The sequence below is a fragment of the Stegodyphus dumicola genome, chromosome 11, assembly GCF_044657685.1.
Source record: "Stegodyphus dumicola isolate Sdum_Otavi_A_Nest chromosome 11, ASM4465768v1".
Classification (NCBI taxonomy): Eukaryota; Metazoa; Arthropoda; class Arachnida; order Araneae; family Eresidae; genus Stegodyphus; species Stegodyphus dumicola.
This window is the reverse complement of record NC_140778.1, coordinates 97,513,353-97,521,112: the sequence shown is the minus strand read 5'-3', so window position 1 is coordinate 97,521,112 and position 7,760 is coordinate 97,513,353. Positions and strand designations below refer to the sequence as shown.

At 32.7% G+C, this 7,760-nt stretch overlaps 1 long non-coding RNA gene across 2 annotated transcripts; it reads right to left on the bottom strand.

Moving 5' to 3' along the window:
* Window positions 1–791: 791 nt before the first annotated feature.
* LOC146994219 (uncharacterized) lies at window positions 792–7,308 on the bottom strand. Of its 2 annotated transcripts, none has more exons than XR_015044077.1 (2): window positions 6,636–7,308; window positions 792–6,526 (listed from the first exon to the last, which is right to left on the bottom strand). It is a non-coding gene; the product is annotated as an uncharacterized LOC146994219 (long non-coding RNA). The 2 variants fall into 2 exon arrangements; XR_015044076.1 differs by having other exon boundaries at window positions 6,647–7,308.
* Between the last annotated feature and the right edge of the window lie 452 nt (window positions 7,309–7,760).

Here is a 7,760-nt window from a genome sequence, read left to right as displayed (position 1 = left end):
TTTTTTAAAAAAAAATTCAAACGTCGCCGCTGTTGTCATGCTTTTCATGCCAAGAAACAAAATTGTGTGTCTTTGATAAATATGCGTGTTATTCCTGCAAAACATCACTAACGCTTCAGAAGTCGACGATGGAACGTTAAGGCTATTTGCACACTGGAAACTCCGAAAACAGTCCTGTTGAAGAAGTACACGTTGAAAAAATTAATCATTTTTTCTTTAAAAACCTAAGCGACTGCATTCGTAATGCTCTTTACGATGAAAACACTAGCGGGAAAGGAAATCGTCATTACCTGAAAATTTTGAAGAATGCCGAAGTATTCAAGCATATTATTCATAAAGCTGACCATCAACCACAACAACAATATGGATATTGCTACTTATACATTCAAAATGAACAAATAGCTCTTTTTTCGGCATGTAGTAAATTATATAATGGCATGTTGGATTGTGTTTCTTCGAAAAAAACTGAATATGAAAGTGAATGTATAAGAGATGAAAGCTATGTAATTAAAATTGCTTACTTTGTTATTCTGAATGATGATGCTATTGTGCGAGAATTACATCGCACTTGTGTGTAACACAAACAATTTGATCAATAAAAAGGATTTTTTTTCTTTCAAATGCAATTTTTTTTTGTCTCTGAAAAAAAAAATATCAGATATATAGATAAATAATACATTTTTACACTTATTTATGAGCTGCCTTTTTCTATTCCACTGTTTTGTTTTCCGGTAAAAGCATCTGCCTTGAAGAAATTAATAAAATGTAAATTCCTCCAATAAGATACTAAAACCGGACCTCTTGGATAAGGTCCATTTTTTTATTTTTTTTCTAAAGGATTACAGAAGCTTAATACAAAATAATCATTCTTGTATGCATGATACAATGAAAAAATCAAATGAAACAAAAAAACATATTACTGTTGTAAAATATACAAAGGTATCAAAAATTAAAATGAACATTTAAAAAAAATCAAAACGATTTTTCGATGTAAATCCAATATGGGAACTAACCCATTATTTTCATTATACCATGTGAGATGTTATATTGATAATACAATAAGTAATCAAATGAAACAAAAAGTACATTCCACATTATTACAAACATAAATGGAATCATTAAATATCAACAAAAATTTCTTTCCCTCCCCCCTCTTTTTCGTCGAAACATACATGAAGGGGGTGTTTATAAAATAAAAATGATAAATCAGAATATTGCCTTAATGTGTCAGTATTTTTATTCATATTCGACAGTTAAAAGAAAAGTTTTCTACATAACCTCCATAACAATTATTATAACAGTCATCATGGTTAATTCGCGAGACATTCGTGTATCAAGTTTACAAAAGAAATACAACATAAATTCCTGTCGCAAATCAAATACAGAGAACTTTGCTTACATATCTCACACCAATTATCTTCATTTCGCATATAAGTATCAGAAATTAAAATGAACATTTTAAGAAATCAAAACGATTTTTCGTTGTAAATTTATATAGAAACTAACCCATTATCTTCATTACACCATGTGAGATGTTATATTGATAATACAATAAGTAATCAAATAAAACAAAAAGTACATTTCACATTGTTACAAACATAAAAGGAATCATTACATATCAACAAAAATTTCAGGGTGTTTATAAAATAAAAATGATTAATCAGAATATTGCCATAATGTATCAGTATTTTTGTTCATATTTGACAGTTAAAAGAAAAGTTTTCTACAAAACCTCCATAGCAATTATTATAACAGTGATCATGGTTAATTCGGGGACATTCGTGTATCAAGTTTCCAAAAGAAATGCAACATGAATTCTCGTCGTAAATGAAATACAGAGGACTTTGCTTACATATCTCACACCAGTTATCTTCATTTCGCATATAAGAAAGGGTATCCCTTTCATTATAACATAAGAAATGATTGAATTTTCTGAAAATTTTACATTTCGTTCTGGTAGTGTCTGTTTGACATCGTAACCACAATTCTAAACATTTGTTGCAGCTTTTCAAATAAATATTAGCCTCATTATTTTGAACAATTACATGTTTTACAAATGTGATATGTGCAATCTTTAGGTGTAAAAGAAATATAACATCATCATCAAAGAAAAACCAGGCAATAAATTGTTTAGAAAACCACTTATTAAATCGAATTCTTTCATAGAGAGTTAAACTTTCATCCCAAAATACATCTCTGTTCTCTAAGGAGAAACTACTTTCAAAATCAATCCAGAATCGACCTTTCTCTATTATATCTCTTAAAATCATACGAGGAATATTCAGTTCTACATTATACAGTTCAGCTATACATAATATCGAAGATAAAATAGTTTGAATACACATATCTTGCAAAGAAATTGGTTGAAATAAAGCCATATCTTCTGGGTATTCTATGGGAGGGAAACACATTTTTGTTTTTTGTCGATCATTAGCATAAAAAAATATAAGTTGCAAAAATACAATGTCACACTCTACAATAAAATGTTACAAAAAGTTCCATCATTTTTTTTTAATTCATGTCTTCTTCACGCGTGTTATAGTGACCATAAGACAATGATTGAATTCCATCATCTAACAAATATTTTTTGTCATAATATCCCGAGAGGCTAGCTTTATTTTGAAAAATCTTTTGCAGTTCGTGCTTTTTTGAAATGATTGAATATTGAGAATTCCTAATCAGGGAAGCATTTTCGAAAACGTTTTTATACGTTTCAAATCCAATGTTTTTGAGCGCGCTCCTTTTGATTCCTTTCGCGGTCTTTTTAACAGTATCACCGAAACGAAATGCGTACATTTTGCATTTCAAACCCACAAATTCCGATATGGGGGTGAGTGTCTCACTTTTTAGAAATCCCAGTTTTCCACGGTTCTCTTCATTAAACATTATATGATTGGGTTCGAAATTACTGCAATCCAAAATATTTAAAAAATTCGTTTTTAAATCACTATATACATCTTCAGTTGTTATATAGAGATACAAAGAATCTGTATCTGTGTATAACAACTCGCATTTTTCTTTGTAAAAGTGTTTAAAATGGGAATAGAATAATTTATACATGTGCAACTTCGCTAATTCTAAAACGCTGAAGCCTATATAAATCGGTTTATCTAGACACAAATTTGGATTTTTCATTTTGAAAACTGAAAAATTTTCATTAATTATTTCAAAATATTCCAGCAGAGGACTGTTTAATTTTTTTTGGCATTGTTCCTCACTAAAAACGCCCTGTACGCGAATACGTTTCCTAACATTTTGACAGGTTTTTCCATAGAAAGCGTTATTCATCTTTTTAAAGAAAGATTTTTCAAATTCGCTAGACGCATTTTGTCTTTTCATATTATTGAAAGCAATGTATTCTTTAAGCCACGCTCGTTGTTTGAAAGCTAAAATTCTATGAATTTTCTTAATTATTAAACCCTGTTCTACGTAAAACTTTAGATTTAAATAATGAGCGATGTAATTTTTTTTTCAAAAAAATTGGGTAATAATTTTTTGCATGGAAGTGTCGTCTCTAACTGAAATTTTTTGCTCAGGGTTTTGGCATAAGGCGATAGCATGTCAAAAGTGAGTTCAAAATGTTCCGGTGCTAGCGGTAAATCATTGTGTTGGTCATGCAGATGGGAGGGATATAACAGATCGGATTCGATAATATACCCCACATCACCGTCTTCAACACAAGACAAAATATCAAACGCCTCCACCTCATTTTCCTTTAACCAGTAAAAACCTCCCAATGGCAGGTGCTGGCTCATTACACACCCGTATAGATTATTTGCGTCTAAGGCTAAGATATAGGTGTGTGGTAAATCGGGTTTATAACTCTCGGACATAAGGATTATTTGCAAGAGCATAACGTCTACCCAGAAAACAAATACCTCCTCGCATTTGGTTTTCAAACCAAATGTATTGATTCACATCTCCTAGAAGCTCTAATTCAATTTTAGACGCTTTCAGTCCGGCATTCCACGTTAATTCGGCAGCCGTTATAAAATGTACAGGATCCAACTGGTAATATTTTAGAGCGGTGCGTCTGAAGGATAAAAATACTTCGGCTAGCAAAATAACATCTGTATTTTGATATAACTCTAAGTAATCGGCAAAAGTGTTACATCCAAACGAATGAAACACGTGTGTGGCATGTACATAATCTTCGTCGGAAACTGCTTCTCCTTGTAATACATTATTAAACGCGCTCTGCGGTGGAAGCGAAATTTCATCCAACACCGATGTTGACGCAAAATATGAGTAAGGAAATATGCCTTTCCGCAATAACAATTCTCGTTGGGGATTTTTCTCAAAAAATGCATTAAACAATTTAAATTCATGTTGTGACGTTTTCAAATTCGACACCAAAGTGTCCAAAGACGCATCTAAAAATTGAAACGAATCAATAAATTTCATTTCATCTAGTGTAAACATGGTGAATTTTTCCAAATTCACCGGAATAATGTTAACTTTATTTGCATACATTTTCGGCATGTAACAGGTGACTATCATAATTCCTGAAATTATGAATTACCACCGGAATGTAGTTTGACACTTTAAAATTCAAATTACAGGAGCGATGTGCAAGACCTCTCACATGCCCATCACTCCAGTGGCAGTGATCTATGACCCGAACATCGCCTTCTAAGAAAGGATTCAAACATATATGCCATATATTTGAATCGTAACTTTTTTCCGACGTCTCCTGCAACGGTAAACACTCTTTCATATTTTGCAAAATTTTAGATTTGATTTTGCTCAACGTTGTGAAAAAATGTTCCATTACATTCTCTCCGCAAAAATATTCATGAAAAATAATCTTGTCTTCCACGTTAGTAACTATTAGGGTATAACTCATAGGAATATGCTGTTCAATTGGGGTAGTATGACTCTGTTGCGGAGAAGGAAACGCAGTTTGAATCTTGCGCGTGTGTATGTGTATGTGTATTTAATTATGGCAAAGCACACTAGGGCTATCTGCCTAAGGGGAGGGATGCCTTTCGTGGAGGACTTTCTAAGGGAAACTGGCTCGTATACACGTTACACATGGGGAAAACCACGAAAACGCCCATGCAGCGAGCCCGTTCGCGGGATTCGAACCTCGGACGAATCTTGCGCGTGAGGCATTCAAAATCGGTAAAGACACAAAAAGGATGATAATGCATTTTCATTAAATTTGTAAATTTAAGAAGTGTGTTTTTAGGAATGCTAACTTTCTGCGGTTTGTTTCCATTGCAAAGAGTTTTGTGATACTCTAACGTTTCCCTTCTCTGAAACCCACTTAAACAAGTTTTACAAAAAAAATTTACTGGTTTTTCGTTTGCATGTAATAGACGATTAAAATTTCGAATACAAAAGAAATGTTTTTGAAAATATAGCAAATCTACTGTTTTTGTCGCATTTCGCTTTTCACTTAATTGCAAAGGTAATATTTCATTTTCCTCATATCCATACACGTTTATGGATACATCGTTCAGGTTTTCAAACATTTTTACATCGCCTAACGCTAAGGGAAATTTGAGGGATCCTAATTTAAAACGTGATATATCCTTTTTATACAAGTAAGCCTTCTGAGGATTTCTAGTGGATTTCGGAAAAACACTTGCGGCAACAGAATATAAAAAACAATTGTCGTCACCACATTTGATATTTAACAACGCTTTTCTATTTTTTAATCCCGTCGGTAAAGCGATGTTTTTACAACCACCGCGATTTTCCCGATAGTTTCCAACGTGTAAGTCAAGGTACTCTAACTTTTTTTATTTTCCACCCGCTTCCATTACGCACAAAATTATCTCTCAAATTTAAAATCTTTTTAAAGCATCTGTCAATGCTTTCGTAGATTTGGTTAGAGGATAAAATCCTTTCGCAATGAGAACAAAAATAAAAACACTGATTAATTTCATTTTCATCTTTCCCCAGTTTCTCAAAACATATTTTCAAACATATTAAAATCCTGAGTCTTAAACTCGATCTAGTATTTAAAATGTTGTATATGGCAGGGCGTGCCGTTCTGAATATCTCATACGGATCTTTCTGAGAAGCATCGAATGTTGTTCTTAAAGTGCGCAAATAGCCTCGGTGGGCTTGCGCTAACTGAATAAAATTCATCATTTGAAAAAAATAATAAATAAATAATGGAACTTTTTTGTTTACAATATTATATAAAATTCATATTAATTTACTAACTTCCACTACCGCTTTCCAGCAAAATCAGCATTTTGATATCTTTTTTTTTTTTAATTTTACATACAGTGGCTCTTAATCACCCCCAAAGCTTCGATTATACGATCAATACAATTCATATTTATATTAAATCTTTTGGGGGTGGCGGCGGTTTCGGGATACACCCTTACAAATGAAACATAATTGACATTTTTGAAGTCACAAGTTTCTATTGAAACATTTTTTCCAATGTATATTTTAATTTTTTTGAGTTTTTTGCGGGAGGTTTCGCCTTCCTCGGGAGCAAGGTTTAAAATAAGATCTTCCGACGGCTGCACATCCCCCAACGTGTCAACACATCTACGTTTGCGTTCTAAAATAAACTAATTTTAATTATAATTTTATGCTTAACATTTATCGCAGAAAGTATTTAACAATAAAAGAACAATAACACACAAAAAAAAAAAAAAAAAAAACCTTACGTTTCACTCACCATTACGAGCTTCCATTGTAATCCTTATGGAGGATGATAGCACCAACCTCACCGCTTCGAAATGTAATGATCAAGTGAAAGTTTCACAAGTCTCGCCTTGTGCGCTTACAGGATGTTTACGCTTTCAAAACACGTATTTCATCAAATACTACTTTCACCTCCCCCTCAAAATCTTAACCTTGATCTAACCTTTCTCAAGCAAAAGCGACCATGTCGTTCCTAATTTAGCAATGCAGAATATTATCCCAGCCCACTCAACTGAAACCAACCCTTTCAAATGCGCATATTACATTCGACTCGTGAATTTTAATTAAATCATTTCCCCCCCTTTTTTTTTTTTTTACAAGCCTCTCATCCTTCATTTAACGCGCTATTTTAGAAAAACATAGTATATGACAAACAGTCTCGCCTACATTACCGCCTACTACTACATCCAAGTACTTTTGAAGGACGACGGCACTTCCGGGGTGCAGGGATACTCAAATCCTAACTACTCATAAAGATTAGTAAATCTGTTGTAGTTTGCATTGAAAGTAATATTGAGTTTCTTATGAAAAGTTTTAAACCTGTTTATTATAGATGTTTCTGTAAGGTTGGCTAATTGATAAGTAGTTGCATTGAGAAGTTCTTTATGAATAATTTCTGCGTAGAATTGTTTTCATATAATGCTAAAGTTATTAGTTGTTTAACTATTTTTGTAATAGTAAAAAGCTGTTTTAATTTTTTAATATCTGATGTAAGTTGCGACCAATTCAGTGTACTTTTAAACTTGACGTGACTGATTTCGGTGGATATGCGTTGAAGAATTTTGGCTTTCCATTTTTAGAAGGTATCTATGGGTAAATTCAGTTGATCGCTTGCTTTAACTATAACTTTGTTGATATTGTTTTCGAAAGTCTTGTAACAGAAATTTGTAGTCATGTTTCTGGCTGGTCTAAATTTTGTACCATAACTCATTAGTGTTTTAAGTTGATGGTTTTGTATGATATTCAGGTTGCCAGTAATTATGTGCTGGTGATGAGAATCCACGTAATTGCTGTAAATTGGTGTCTTACAATGTCATTCTGCTGTTTCATCTATTTCATGGTGGTTAGTCAGCAAGTTGCTTAAGGTC